This window comes from Podarcis cretensis (genome assembly GCF_951804945.1).
Source record: "Podarcis cretensis genome assembly, chromosome: 16".
Taxonomy (NCBI): domain Eukaryota; kingdom Metazoa; phylum Chordata; class Lepidosauria; order Squamata; family Lacertidae; genus Podarcis; species Podarcis cretensis.
The window spans coordinates 30,432,853-30,448,750 of record NC_137186.1 but is presented as its reverse complement, the minus strand read 5'-3'; the positions used below and the strand labels follow the sequence as shown (position 1 = coordinate 30,448,750).

Here is a 15,898-nt window from a genome sequence, read left to right as displayed (position 1 = left end):
GGTCTGACGAAAACAGAAAAGCTCAACAAGCAGGTGTATTCGTCTCTTCCTTTGACATGCAAAGCTCTCTAGGTGCCAAGTTCTTCAAAAAAAACGCAGAGTCTGCAAATATTTTATCATTGTTATTGCAGCTACAACTTGGCAGTGGCAAAGAGTTGTGGTAACAGCTTTATAGTCGTGGAACACACCTCCACGCTAACTGCAGTCCAGGGGCGGAACCCAGGGAGAAGCTTCTTCATAGCTAATCGGACTCCTTGATCACCAGACCTAGTTTTGTTCTCCAGGCTTCCTCAACCCACCAGATGCTGTTATCAATTATTATTTATACACTGCTTAACTGCAACACTGGACGCAGGTGGTGCTGTGGGTTAAACCACAGAGCCTAGGACTTGCCAATCAGAAGGTCGGCGGTTTGAATCCCCACAATGGGGTGAACTCCCGTTGCTCGGTCCCTGCCAACCTAGCAGTTCGAAAGCACGCCAGTGCAAGTAGATAAATAGGTACCGCTCCGGCGGGAAGGTAAACGGTGTTTCCGTGTGCTGCTCTGGTTCGCCCGAAGCGGCTTAATCATGCTGGCCACATGACTCAGAAGCTGTACGCTGGCTCCCTCAGCCAGTAAAGCAAGATGAGCACCGCAACCCCAGAGTTGGCCACGACTGGACCTAGTGGTCAGGGGTCCCTTTATCTTTAACTGCAGTGGTCTCTAAGTGGTGTACAAAAACCACAGCACAATAAAAACAAAAATCAGTTAAAAATATAAAATCAGAATTCAGTAAAAAAGAACAGTTAAGAACAGTTTCAGGTTAAGAACAGACTTCCGGAACTAATTAAGTACGTAACCAGAGGTACCACTGTAATCCGTTCCAGACTTTTAAAAACAACCCCTGAAACAGCATTTTAACATGAATTTTACTAACGAGACCATTGATCCATAAAATGAAAGCAATAATCAATGTACTGTACTATAAATAAGACAGTATTGTAGATGATAAAAATAAAAATATTTTTTTCTTCTTACCTGTACTGATAGTCATTGTTTGGATGGAGGGCTTTTATCCATTTCCGCAGTCAATCAATCAATTAGTAGCTGAACTGGGTTCCACACAGTCACAAAAACAAATTAACCAAAAATGCCTCAAAAACAAAAACGCAAAATAAATAGCAAAAACAAAAGCGCCAAATGTAATCTGTTCTGGAAGTTTGTTTGAATTCCGAAATGTTTGAAAACCAAGGCGCAGCTTTTGATTGGTGCAGATGACCTGGAAACCATAGCCGACAGCCGCATCAAAGGTTCGGCTTCCGAAAAACGTTTGGAAACATTTACTCCCGGGTTTTTGGTGTTTGGGAACCAAGGTGTTTGAGCAGCAAGGTACCACTGTATAGATTTAGGGGAGAGATTGTAGTCATTGAGTCCCACGCCTTGGTTGACATGACGCTTTAATACTTTATGCCAGGGAAAGTATGCAATTGATGTATCTCCCCTGTTTGGGTTTTAAAAGCATAAAAGGGTGGGAGAGCAGGAGCTGGAGAAGAACGAGGGACAAGGGGCTTCACAATCCCCATGAAGCTGAGGTATGAATGGGCCCAGGAATATCCATTTTCCACCTGCCTCTCTGCTGACTCAGCAGCACATGAAACAAGCTCACCTCTTCGCAGTTCCAGCTTCTTTTTTTATTAATTTTCACATAGACAAATATACACGAGTTACATAACATATAAAACAGAAAACGATACAAATGAATAGAAACAATGAAATAAGAAAAGACAAAGAAACAAACATAAACAAATACAATATATTACACTCACATGGCAGATTAAGAGATATACCTTCCGCTACTTATATTATCTATATTCCTTGCACAGATTCATATTATTTTGTGTGTGTGTGTGTGTGTGTGTGTGTGTGTATTCCACTATTATATTTTATGTAATTCTTGGTTACCAGTATCACTCTATTTCTGCAAGTATCTTATTGTTCGTATAGTACATTTTTAAGTATTCTTTAAATATTTTTCATTCCCTATATACCTTCTGGTTTGACGCTCCTCTGATTTTTCCAGTCAATTTTGCTAGTTGCAGGTATTCTGTCATAAGAGTTTGCCACTCTGTAATCGTTGGTAAGATTTCATTCTTCCAATTTCTTGCCACTATTATTCTGGCTGCCGTAATTGCATACATAAACAGTGGTCTTACATTATTATTATTTTATTTCCATTGGTAATATACCTAATAGAAAAATTTCTGGTCTTTTTAGAAATGTAAGTTTGAATAGTTTTTTAAATTCACTATAAATGTTGTTCCAAAATTCACGGATAACTTCGCAGTTCCACCACATATGGAAATATGATCCTGTACAGTGGCGCCTCGCAAGAGGAAAAGAATCCCTTCCGCGAGTCTCTTCGTCTAGCGGTTTTTTCGTCTTGCAAAGCAAGCCCATTAGCGGCTTAGCGGATAAGCGGCTTAGCGGCTTAGAAAAAGGGGGGGAAAGGGGGAAAAAAGTCGGGAAAACTTGCAAGACATTTTCGTCTTGCGAAGCAAGCCCATAGGGAAATTCGTCTTGCGAAGCGCCTCGAAAAATGGAAAACCCTTTCGTCTAGCGGGTTTTTCGTCTTGCGGGGCACCACTGTATCTTTTTTACATCTCCAACATATTGGCGATCTGCCTTTGTACATTTTTGCAAGTTTTAGAGGAGTGTGATGCATCAGTTCCAGATTTAGCAATGCTTGTTTGCTTTCTAAGAACAAGGGCAACCGAGAGATTTCTTGGCTCGCTGTGCCAAAATAAGGGATTTGTGTTGATGAAAGAGTGAGGAAACAAAAGCGTAGAGTGGCAGGAACGAACGGCTGGGGTGGAAGTTCTCAGCGCAGCCCAAATTCTTCCATCTGTTGTTTGGGAAAAGCAAAACCTCTCAGGGATGCTGAGTACAGTGGTACCTTGCAAGACGAAATTACTTCGTTCTGCGAGTTTTTTCGTCTTGCGATTTTTTCGTCTTGCGAAACACGGATTTTGGAAAAGCTTCAAAAATCACCAAAGTCTTCAAAAACCTCAAAAAAGGCTACCACACCGTGTGCTATGAGTTGCTCCTCGAAGTCAAGTCGCAACTGCACCCCCTGAATGCACGGTTTTAAGAAAAAGGAAACAAACTTGCAAGACAAAGGAAACAAACTTGCAAGACGTTTTCGTCTTGCGAAGCAAGACCATAGGAAAATTCGTCTTGCGAAGCAACTCAAAAAACGAAAAACTCTTTCGTCTTGCGAGTTTTTCGTCTTACGAGGCATTCGTCTTGCGAGGTACCACTGTATACCTGATCAAACAAAACTGGTGTAAACTGAACACCCCCTAGCTTTTTAATTAATCATGTGTTTGCATGCAATGTTGTTTGTTATTTACGTTTAATATTCATAAAAATATTCATATGCTGCTGTTACATTTTTTTTAAAAAAGCTATTTACAACAAAAGTACATAAAGCCATATAATGAAAAACCATATTAGAAGTTAAAATCAGACATCTATTTACAATTGAGGGAAGATTCCTTGTTTAATAAGTTAATGGGAGTTATAATCTGCTTTTTAGTCTACTGTTTGAACTTTTTGAACATTTTTTTGTTAATTTTTTTATTGACAGTGTTATCATAGAAGGGATCCAAGGTTCCTCAAGTCCAGCCCCCTTTGTCTCTGTTTACAAAACGCTTGGGGTTTGCTTGTTTCTTTTATAGTCAAGCGGTTGAACTAAGTGCAGTGAAATAATTGCCTGCATAGGCCTGGCAGAATAGCCCGCTGAATCTCTAGTGGCAGGGTGTTCCACAGGACTGGGCCGACGACACTATAAAGGCTCGTTTTCTTGTCATATGAGCCTCACCAACTTCTTCCACCATCTATGTTAATGACTGTAAAGAAGATTAAGAGCACATTTAACGCACGTGGCTTCACCAAAGGATTCTGAGAGCATACTTTACCCCTCAAAGCGCTACAATTCTCAGCACCCTTAACAACCCCCCCCCACCCCATATATATATTTTTTGTGCAGGGGGAGGGAGACATGCTTTAATTCCATGGTGTGTATGCAACCTGAAAGGGTGCTTCTGTCTCAAGGAGGCCATCAAAACTGTGGCAGAAGGGAAACAGAGGAAGGCATAAAGAGAGGAGGAATATGTGATTACTAGCCGTAATCCCTGTGTTGGCTGGTTATGAATTACTATGACCGTGAAAGGGATGGAGCACCGTTGAGCCTGTTCCATCTCTTTTCCTCATTAAGCTGTGAGTTTTTATTATTATTTAAAAACTTCACTTGAAAATTCATATTTAAATCCTTTTTTTTTAAAAACCGAATTTTCTCCCTCAGAACTATTTCATTTGTCAAAATGTGTTCTTTGCTTTTCCACCAAGTGGTGCCCAAGGTGCCGTTGCGTCAATAATTGCAAATACAATAAAACACAATAAAAGGGCAATTAAAATTCGAGATTTAAGTACAAGGCAGGTAAAGCATGACAACGAAACCAGTTGAAACTTAACTTCAACGTATTTGCAAGTTGGTTTACGGGCCAAAAGGTTTGTGTCTAAATAAATAAATAAGCAGTTTATTTCGCCTGCTTCCAATTGTAGGTTCTTGAGCCTGTGGATAACTGAAGTTGAGTTACACATAAGTGTGGAAGATACAGATTAGGCCCGTTCCTATTGGAATTTTGCAAAGAACTGCATCTGTACTGGAATTGATTTTAGATTTTTATTTTAATATATGTCTTGCTTGTTTTTATTGCTTGTATTGTGTGCCATCCTGGGCTCCTTTTGGGAGGGAAGGTGATATATAAATAAGGAAAATAAAGATGAAATTCCTCTCTGTTAGTAATGTTGAGATTACATAAGGGATCAAGGCACTGGGTTTGTCGGAACTGGGGGAGGGTGGGGGAAAATTAAATGGGCAAATCTGTTTTCAGAGCTAGAAGGAGATTCCTGCCCCCCAATCCTTTTTTCTTAAGAGCGGGGAAAGGAGCAATGGTTTTTAGAAACACAGCAATGTGAATTTGCGTCAAATATGGTTCAAAGTCTCCAGGCTGCTTATGGCGGGTTGTGGAATCTCATTCTTTGGATGCCTTCAAGACAAGGTTAGACATGTGTCTGTCTGGGATTCGTTGCGTAGAAGATGAATCAGCTTCAGGACAAAAAGGTTGGACATAATGGCCGATTGGAAGTCGTCCAACCGTTCATTTGTATAATTCTAAGTAAGAAGCCTCAAAGGTCCTGAGAGGGTGTAGGTAGGTAGCCGTGTTGGTCTGATGCAGTCGAAAAAATTAAAAAATTCTCCTATAGCACCTTAGAGACCAACTAAGTTTGTTTTGGGTAAAAGCTTTCGTGTGCATGCACACTTCTTCGTATCTGAAGAAGGTGCTACTGGATAATTTTTTTATTTTATTTATTTATTTCAAGGGTGTAGAGAATGGAATTTGTGAATGGTGTAGCCCAGGGGTCAGCAAACTTTTTCAGCAGGGGGCCGGTCCACTGTCCCTTAGACCTTGTGGGGGGCCGGACTATATTTTGGGGGGAAAATGAACGAATTCCTGTGCCCCACAAATAACCCAGAGATGCATTTTAAATAAAAGCACACATTCTACTCACGTAAATACATGCTGGTTCCTGGACCGTCCGCGGGCCGGATTGAGAAGGCCATTGGGCCGGATCCGGCCCTCGAGGCTTTAGTTTGCCTACCCATGGTATAGCCATTCCTGGACTGAACCAATTTCAGATGGGTAAATGAGAGTAGGGAGTGCATTTCTGAATGCTAGCACATCTGAGTTCTAGGGCTGTCTTCTTATTTCATTTATTTAGCTCAACAAAATTGATGAATTTCATACAGTGAGACCAGCTTTTTCAAAGTCTGGTAGTCATTTACATCTTTTGCTGCCCCCCTTGCGTCATAGTAATCTCACTGCCTCCTTTGAGAACCAGTGGTGTATATGAAGCTGCACGGGTTTTGGAATTTAAAATTTGGTGCACAAGAGCTGGAGAGAAAGTGGAGGGAAGGGAATGTATTTATTCCATAGCTGCTGATTCAGTATGCCTGTTTACTGTTTGCAAGGAGGAGTCCCTTTAGCCCTCTTTGGAAAAAATACAAAAATATATTATTGTTGTTTTATAAAATGTATAGACTGCTGGATTGTAAATGCCTCAAAGCGGTTTACAAAAAGAATAAAACAATGAAATTATCAGTAGAAACTAAAATAGTTCAAAAACTATTTTAAACATTCAAAAATCAACAATAAGCTGAAACATATATCATCATTCTACGTTTCTGGGTAGGCTGGCTTAAACAAGCACCCAAAAGAGTGCAGTCAGTTCCAAAGCATGGGTACTAAAAGATTGATGTTTTTGATGCATAAAAGGTAAAGGTAAAGGGACCCCCGACCATTAGGTCCAGTCATGACCGACTCTGGGGTTGCGGCGCTCATCTCGCTTTACTGGCCAAGGGAGCCGGTGCGCCAGCATGACTAAGCCACTTCTGGCGAACCAGAGCAGCACACGGAAATGCCATTTACCTTCCTGCCGGAGTGGTACCTATTTATCTACTTGCACTTTGACGTGCTTTCGAACTGCTAGCTTGGTAGGAGCAGGGACCGAGCAACCCGCGTCCCTTTTTGATGCATACCGTCCAATAAATAAAATTAAAATATATTGTAAAAATCCTGCAGTCCACATAATTGGGCAATATGTCCGTACTCAGTTGTTGTGCTGTACACTTATTTACTCTTTTTTGGGGGGGGGGGGATCCCAAGTTCCTTGTGCCCTAGTTACTTAGGACATAGGGAGATACATCTGTGTGTATGTGTGTACAAACACATACACATTGCAATATCGTCTATCAGATTCCTATGGATGAGTGTATGTATAATCAGGGCTCCTTTCATGTTCATTTAGTACTCTTTCAGTTCAGTCCTCCAAATACGGCCTCAGAAGTGTCCCACTGATCAATTGATTTTTGTTTGTGTGTATAATTGATTTCTTTCTTTTTTTAACCAATCCCCCCCTTCAAGATCAGCAGTTTTGCTTAAACACCAGCCAAGTCAACCCAAATCCCTCCCATTCCCACCAGTGCAAATGCACTGGCTTTAACTTTTGGGGTTTAACTTTTGGGGATCTCTTACATCTTAACCGTTTCCATGGTTTGCAGGAAATAAATGACCCCGCCTGGCCCAAACTGCTGCGCTTACTCAGTAAACAGCTCCCCTAACAGATTCTCCAAATCAGACATGGAGACTCCTCCGGCGTGTGTGTCTGCCAAATCTCTCGTCATAACTGCAGGAGCGGGAGATATGCTTTACTTAATCTATAAAGACTTTCCTTGGTGGTTGGGTTAGTTTGGACTTCCTTTTTCGCTGCGTAGCTTCAGATTCATTTAACTCTGGTGTTTCTCAAACTCGCACCTCCGGCTGTTGCTACACTACAACTCCCATCATCCCTGACCACTGGTCCTGCTAGCTAGGGACGATGGGAGTTGTAGTCCAACAACAGCTGGAGACCCAAGCTTGAGAAATACTGATATAACAACCCCTCTCCTGTCCCTTGCCTGTGCGTTTTTATGAGGCAGTGGTCCGTATAGTTTCAGTCCGGCGGGTCCCTTTTGTGAAACTAAAGACGACAAAGAGGGTGAGATACTTTGAGTGTGTTTAAAGTTTTCCTGGCTCTCTTTAGGGCAGTGCAGTCCTTGAGCCAAGGTTGAAGAACATTTTCCTCCTAGGAGGGAAAACTTTTCCCTCCCCATCCCTGCCTTAGACCAACCTAGGTGTTTCAGACTTGCACCTCCTGCCAGTCACAACCATATGCAACTATTTAAAACGTGGTCGCCCCACGGAAAACAGCATCACATAGGTAGGCTTGTTAAAGGTGTGGCACTGACTGTCACAGCTTCGTGGTGAGTACCTTTTTTTCCTAGAAGAAAAGCACTGCTGTTAGGAGTTTGGAGTTCGAAATGTGATTGGGGGGGGGGGGCTGTGGAGGAGAGCATGGGTGTAGCCAGGGAGGAAGGGGTGGCAGCTGCCCTCCCCAAACCCAGTAAATAAATAGAAGTACTTAAGTAAAATTCAAAATTAGAAGAATATTTGACAGAAAAACCCACTGGAAAAAAAGGAGGAATTAGAGAAGGAAGCGTTGAAAAGGTTTTCAGCACAAATCTAAGAACACTTGTTTTGGTTCAGATTTTTTTTTTTTTTTTAAAAGAAGAAGGTAAAAAAAGGCACGTCCTTTGTAATTTTTAGTTGGCTTCCTAGTTTTCAAATGGCTGAAGGTTTGACAGATTTTTCCGAGCGCTGAGGGTTCAAAAGAAAGTAATTTAAAACCACTGTTATTGAGACATTTCGTTCCGAATCCTCTAGACAGAGGATGATGGCAGGTCAGTGTCCTGATCTCACTAACAAAAATCCTGGCTGCGCCCATGGAGGCGAGTATCCTAGTTCCATCCCCGTCTGTGAGTTGGAGAGTGACGGAAGTAATTCAGAGCCTACTTCTGCTGGATCAGAGCTCTTGCAAAATTCACAGGACCTGTCCAGATGCTAAGGCGTAACTTATTGGTATGGGCCATTCGTTTTCCTCTCCTGTTGTGTCGCTCTCATGCGATGTTGCTATTGAAACCCTTTTTATTACACCTGTTTGTTTCCGCAGTTTTGTGTATGTACTTGTGTGTTAACGTTTTTGGCAGTGAGGGCTTTCCTAATCGTGGAGATCTGGTTTTTGTTGACGTTGTAAGGTTTTATATCTGAAGGAAGAGGAGAGTTGCAAGCGGCCTTTTAACAGTAAACCATTTGCACCAATCCTGAATCGGGCCTAGTCCCCACGCCTCTTAAAATCTAATTGTTTCTCGTAAAACTGAGGACTGATAAGAGACACTGAGGTGGGAGAGGGAAATCAGTTTACTGTTCACTGTTAAAACAGGGTTGCCATACATCCATAATTTCACGGACGTACCTGGAACACTGTTATTGGCAGCAGTGCCCGGGCAGAAATTGGCCGAAATGCCCAGGGATGGATGGCAGCCCATGACGGCAGTGCTGTTCCTTTGCTGATTTTCCATTAAACTAGCTCCAGAACGTCTTTTTTTTTTTTTTCGATTTTGCCAAAAAAGCTCAACAACCTTTCTGTCCAGATTTTCCCTGTTCGAAATATGGCAACCCTAGAATAGAGGGTCTCTCTAAACACCTCACAGCAGCATTTCTTAACCTGTGGGTCCACAGATGTTGTTGAACTACAACTCCCATCACCCATAGCTAGCAAGGCCAGAGCTCAGGGATGATGGGAGCTGTAGTCCAACAACATCTGGGGACCCACAGGTTGAGAACCGCTGCATCACAACATCCTTAACAGACTGCAACTCCCAGAATTCTTTGCTGGAAAGCCATGACTCTGTTGGATCAGACCAAAGATCTCTCTGCTCCTGTGTTCTATTCTCACAGTAGCTCACCAGATGCTTATGAGAATCCCAGAAGATCAGTGGCTTAGGTATCCCCCACTTTATCCTTGCACAACCAACCCTGTGAGGTAGGTTAGGCTGAGAGAACAAGGCCAGCCAGTGAACTTCCTGGGTAAGTGTGGATTTGAACTTGTGCCTTCAGTTCCCAGACTTTTAAGTCCATCACTCTAACCACTGTACCGCACGGCGTCCTTTTCTGCTTTCGGAGCCTTGTTCCTGCGGTTGTTCAAACCAGAAACTTTTTGAAATAAAAGAAAGACATTTGCTTAGGGTAATATAGGGGTGGATGAGTTGAGGGCAGCTGTAACAAGCATTTCCCTAGCTTTTTGGGGTGGCAGGGGGGAATGAATTATCGCTACAACTACCAAGCTGTAAATATAAAGGTAAAGGTAAAGGTACCCCTGCCCGTACGGGCCAGTCTTGACAGACTCTGGGGTTGTGCGCCCATCTCACTTAAGAGGCCAGGGGCCAGCGCTGTCCGGAGACACTTCCGGGTCACGTGGCCAGCGTGACATCGCTGCTCTGGCGAGCCAGAGCCGCACACGGAAACGCCGTTTACCTTCCCGCTGGTAAGCGGTCCCTATTTATCTACTTGCACCCGGAGGTGCTTTCGAACTGCTAGGTTGGCAGGCGCTGGGACCGAGCAGCGGGAGCGCACCCCGCCGCAGGGATTCGAACCGCCGACCTTTCGATCGGCAAGCCCTAGGCGCTGAGGCTTTAACCCACAGCGCCACCTGCGTTCCCTTCAGGCAGGCTCTCTGCCCGGGATCTTGTGTGACAAGATAAGGCAGGCTTCTATCTCCCTCTTTTCTTTGTGTTTTTTGACAGCAAATGTTTCTTTCTTGGGGACTGCATAAGTGTGGGTGGCCCTACTATAGGTAAGGCTGTGTCACCTTCAGATGAGAAGAAACGGCCTTAAACAGTCCTGGAGGAAGGAAGCATCCTGTCATCACAGTGGCTGACTGGATGTCCCAATGGGCGGGCAGGATCCCAGTGCAGTTGGTAAAGGTAAAGGGACCCCTGACCATTAGGTCCAGTCGTGGACGACTCTGGGGTTGCGGCGCTCATCTCGCTTTACTGGCCGAGGGAGCTGGCATACAGCTTCCGGGTCATGTGGCCAGCATGACTAAGCCGCTTCGGGCGAACCAAAGCAGCGCATGGAAATGCCGTTTACCTTCCCGCCAGAGCGGTACCTATTTATCCACTTGCACGTTGGCAGGAGCTGGGACCGAGCAACGGGAGCTCACCCCATCGCGGGGATTCGAACCGCTGACCTTCTGATCGGCAAGTCCTAGGCTCTGTGGTTTAACCCACAGCGCCACCCGCACCCCTAGTGCAGTTGGTATTCAGAGGCAAATAGGAATTTGTCCAATCCTCTTTCAAAGCCATCAAGTGTGCGTGTGTGTGTGGCCATCACTGCCTCCTCCAACAGCGAGTTCCACAGTTTTAGCTGTGCAGAAGTACATCCTCTTATCTGTCCCGAATCTTCCGGCATTCAGCTTAATTTGGGGGGGGGGGGGAGATTGCATCTGGCAACCATCACGCCTCTTGTGGTTTCAGATAGTACATGGGGTAGACAAGTCTAAAAACCCGGGACTCTAATTTTCACGGCTGTGGTGCCTCACTTACGAGAAGTGATGTATTTAGCACCAATTCTGAAATTAATTTGTAACTTGGTTCAGGAACGCCTTGTGAGTCGATCGTTTTGGCTCCCGAACGCCGCAAACCCGGAAGTGAGTGTTCTGGTTTGTGAACGTTCTTTGGAACCCGAACATCTGGCTCGGCTTCCGATTGGCTGCAGGACCTTCCTGCAGCCAATCAGAAGCTGCGCCTTGGTTTCCGAACGTTTTGGAAGTCAAATGGACTTCCGGAACGGATTCTGTTCGACTTCCAAGGTACATCTCTACTTGATTCTGACCAAACTAAGCCCCCCTGATGTATATTGTGCTCCAGGAGGCTTAGTTTGATCAGAATCGAGTATACACCACCAGAATCAACACTAAATACATTACTTCTGGTAAATGAGGCGCCGTAGCTTCTAGAGGGCTGTGAAAATTTGTGTCCCGTGTATTATCTGAAACAAAAAGGGTGCATTGGTTTCCATATGCGAAATATATTGCCCTTATTTACAGCTCTTCTTCCCCACTCATAGGATTTCCATCAGTTCTACTGTTATGAGAGGGAGAAAAACTTTCTCTATTATTATTATTTTATTTATCCTCTGCCTTTTCCCCTCACTCTTACACACTTTTTCCACGCCATGAATAATTTTATAAACACCTTTCATGACACCTCTTTAACTTGCCTTTCCTCTAAACTAAAGAATCCCAAACGCTGCAACCTTTTTTCATTTAGAGGAGTTGCTCCCACCCCTTCATCATTTTGGTTGCCCCTGTCTGATGTGTGAACCTACCACCTCTCTAAAAAAGCAAGCTAAAGAAAATAAAAATACAGTGGTACCTATGGTTGCGTACTTAATTCGTTCCAGAGGTCTGTTCTTAACCTGAAACTGTTCTTAACCTGAAGCACCACTTTAGCTAATAGGGCCTCCCGCTGCTACTGCACCGCCGGAGCACAATTTCTGTTCTCATCCTGAAGCAAAGTTCTTAACCTGAAGCACTATTTCTGGGTTAGCGGAGTCTGTAACCTGAAGCGTATGTAACCCGAAGCTTCTGAAACCTGAGGTACCACTGTAGGGGTGCTGCTTCACCCTTCTCTCAGTAAACGACCAGTTTGTGGACCTTACCCTGCACACCTGTGGAAGAAGAAGAGTAGAAGAAGAGTTTGGATCCCGCTTTATCACTACCCGAAGGAGTCTCAAAGCGGCTAACGTTCTCCTTTTCCTTCCTACCTCACAACAAACACTCTGTGAGGTGAGTGGGGCTGAGAGACTTCAGAGAAGTGTGACTAGCCCAAGGTTACCCAGTAGCTGCATGTGGAGGAGCGGAGAAGCGAACCCGGTTCACCAGATTACGAATCTACCGCTCTTAACCACTACACCACACTGGCTCTCCAGTATAGACCCAGTATAACCCCTGGTCAGCTGTGGTAGCTGATTCCCATTAGAACTGGTAGGGTGGATGGTAATCAGCCCGTTGGTAGGTGGAGCCAGAGCCAATCACAGGCTGCGCCACCCTCTGATTGGCCGTAGGTAAGACTGCAGGCAGGTGGGGGCGGGTTCAGGGAGACGGAGGTTAATGGGGCATTGGATCTGGCGGACCAGCCTTCACTGCATTTTGCCGTAGAAGTTCTGGTTTATCCAATGTTTGCCGCTCTTCATTCTCCCTTAAGTAGCTCAGACCAGGAGTTGGTCAGCAGATTACGGGTGCTATCGGCACTCATGACTTGCATTCATTTGTCTTCGGGAAAAGACACCCCTCCCCCCAATTTAAAATGCTCTCTCTTTTTCTGTCAGTGAAGAGGGCATCAGTGATTTGGCTGATGCCAATATCTGGCTCCCTCTGAAAGAATCTCTGTTCGGAATTTCATGCAAAATTGTTTGGGACGAGTGAGCAATGTTCTCTGTGTGCGTGTTCTTCTGTCTCCTACACCCATCCAGTTTTGAGAAATTTTTCATTGTGTTATGGCTGGTATGCTCCTTTCATAAGGAAACATGACCTTGGTCACATGTGCTGCAGTTTTGTTTCATGCAGAATATTCAGCTTCTGATTTGGGTTGGCCAGAAGTGCAGAGAGGGAGAGAGACCAAGGACCTGTGATAAACTGACTCCTCTTTAGATCTGATAGTGCCTGCTTACCCCTCTTTGACTTCTCCTGTGAGTGGAGCAATTAGTCTGCAACTTTAAGTTCTGCATCTTTTTTATTTTTAATCGAAAAAGTCCCCATTGGTTTTCTTGCTGTAAAGGTAAAGGGACCCCTGACCATTAGGTCCAGTCATGGCCGACTCTGGGGCTGCGGCGCTCATCTCGCTTTATTGGCCGAGGGAGCCAGCGTACAGCTTCCGGGTCATGTGGCCAGCATGACTAAGCCGCTTCTGGCGAACCAGAGCTGCGCACAGAAATGCAGCTTACCTTCCCGCCGGAGCGGTACCTATTTATCTACTTGCACTTTAATGTGCTTTCAAACTGCTAGGTTGGCAGGAGCAGGGACCGAGCAACGGGAGCTCACCCCGTCGCAGGGATTTGAACCGCCGACCTTCTGATCAGCAAGTCCTAGGCTCAGTGGTTTAACCCACTGGGTTAAATATGCTTCAAGGTTGAGCGTTTTCAGGTTGTGTTCCACGGCGACCCGGAAGTAACGGAACAGGTTACTTCCGGGTTTCGCCGCATGCGCAGACGCTCAAAATGACGTCACACACATGTGCAGAAGCGGCAAATCGCAACACGCGCAGACGCGGGTTGCGTTCTGCTCAGGATGCAAATGGGGCTCTGGAACGGATCCCGTTCACATCCAGAGGTACCACTGTAGAAGGAACACTGGCTTGCCACGAGACTTCTCCCAGGGTGACGTGATTTTGGCAATACACAATTTTCGCTTGCACACGTTCCCCTTGTAACCGAACTTTCGCGTCAGATGCGGGTCCGCTGCAGGTGTCGTGAGAAAATGCATATTTAAATACAAATCGGCACATGCATTTTGAGAGGGTTAAAAAGAATTGCCAATAGAATACAGGAACGGAATGGAATTATGGGTAAAAAATGTGCAGAAGTGTTTAGGACTGGGAAGTAGATGGATTCAGCATGTCTCTCTATATTTCATAGCCTGGTAAAGGTAAAGGTAAAGGTACCCCTGCCCATACGGGCCAGTCTTGACAGACTCTGGGGTTGTGCGCCCATCTCACTTAAGAGGCCAGGGGCCAGCGCTGTCCGGACACACTTCCGGGTCACGTGGCCAGCGTGACATCGCTGCTCTGGCGAGCCAGAGCTGCACACGGAAACACTGTTTACCTTCCCGCTGGTAAGCGGTCCCTATTTATCTACTTGCACCCGGAGGTGCTTTCGAACTGCTAGGTTGGCAGGCGCTGGGACCGAGCAGCGGGAGCGCACCCCGCCGCAGGGATTTGAACCACCGACCTTTCGATCGGCAAGTCCTAGGCGTTGAGGCTTTAACCCACAGCGCCACCTGCGTCCCTTACGCCACCTGCGTCCCTTTCATAGCCTGTTAGTGGTCCCCAAAACAGAAGAGGGTTTCGTGTAGATCTCCTCGTGAAGAGTGATTGCAAAGCAGTTACAAGGAAAACAGCAGTGTGAGCTCCCACCCCCCCAACCATCTGTTTGTGCAAGGCAGGAAAATTCCCAGTGGCTTGGCTGCCCAGGACCCTGTATTTCTTGCTTGTACCTTGATATCAGGCCAGTGGTGGTGGGGGGGAGAAGTTTTCTTTTTTCTCAAAAAAGGGGGATCTTTGCTGGTTCTTGGAGCGCTGAGGAAAATTGCATCACACACACGGAGGAGCAAGATTTCTAGCCTCAAAATTATGGGTGGAGAAGGTGCGCTGATATTTGTTTGGATGGCAAAAAGAAGGCAAGACCTTTTACACTACAGTTTGGGGTTTTGTTATTGTTCTGAATATGAGTTTGATTCTCTCTCTTGTCTGTTTGTACCAGGTGTGGGGGGCAGGTGTGGGGGGAACCTTTGTCCCTCAAGAGCTTGCTGAACTACAACTCGCATTATCCCCAGCAAGCATAGCCAGTGGTCAGGGTTGATGGGAGTTGTAGTTCAGCAATTTCTGGAGGGCCAGAGGTTCCCCACACCTCGGTTATGTAATTATTAAACTGATGAAAACTGATGCTGTGGTCTGATAACGTTTTCTTTAGTTGCCCATTTGCCTTTTAAGCAGTGGGCTGACTTTGGTCCTCGTGACGGGGTGAGCTCCCGTTGCTCGGTCCCTGCTCCTGCCCACCTAGCAGTTCGAAAGCTCATCAAAGTGCAAGTAGATAAATAGGTACCACTCCGGCGGGAAGGTAAACGGCATTTCCGTGTGCTGCTCTGGTTTGCCAGAAGTGGCTTGGTCATGCTTGCCAGATGACTGTACACCAGCTCCCTTTTTATAGGTAAAGGTAAAGGGACCCCTGACCATTATGTCCAGTCGTGGAGGACTCTGGGGTTGCGGCACTCATCTCGCTCTATAGGCCGAGGGAGCTGGCGTACAGCTTCCGGGTCATGTGGCCAGCATGACTAAGCCGCTTCTGGCGAACCAGAGCAGCAAACGGAAATGCTGTTCACCTTCCCGCCACAGCGGTACCTATTTATCTACTTGCGCTGGTGTGCTAGGTTGGCAGGAGCAGGGACCAAGCAACTGGAGCTCACCCCATTGCGGGGATTCGAACCGCCAACCTTCTGATCGGCAAGTCCTACGCTCAGTGGTTTAGACCACAGCGCCACCCGCGTCCTTATAGTGGGTAGTAAATTGGCATCCTCACGGCCCTTAAGATTATCCTGGACCCATGTTGTTAAGGGCCTTGTGGATACTTGAACCTAGCGCAG

General features: G+C 45.5%; 1 protein-coding gene and 1 long non-coding RNA gene across 12 annotated transcripts in view; both read left to right on the top strand.

Annotated features, from left to right (window-relative positions):
- The window catches only part of HIC2 (HIC ZBTB transcriptional repressor 2), a 148,454-nt gene that overhangs the window by 27,565 nt on the left and 104,991 nt on the right, over positions 1-15,898 (top strand). The gene's annotated exons all lie outside the window — the stretch shown is intronic.
- Positions 11,131-15,898, top strand: part of LOC307205166 — a 246,053-nt gene continuing 241,285 nt past the window's right edge. The window contains exon 1 of the long non-coding RNA XR_013833933.1: positions 11,131-11,350. This is a non-coding gene — a long non-coding RNA (uncharacterized lncRNA). The remainder of the gene's footprint in view (positions 11,351-15,898) is intronic.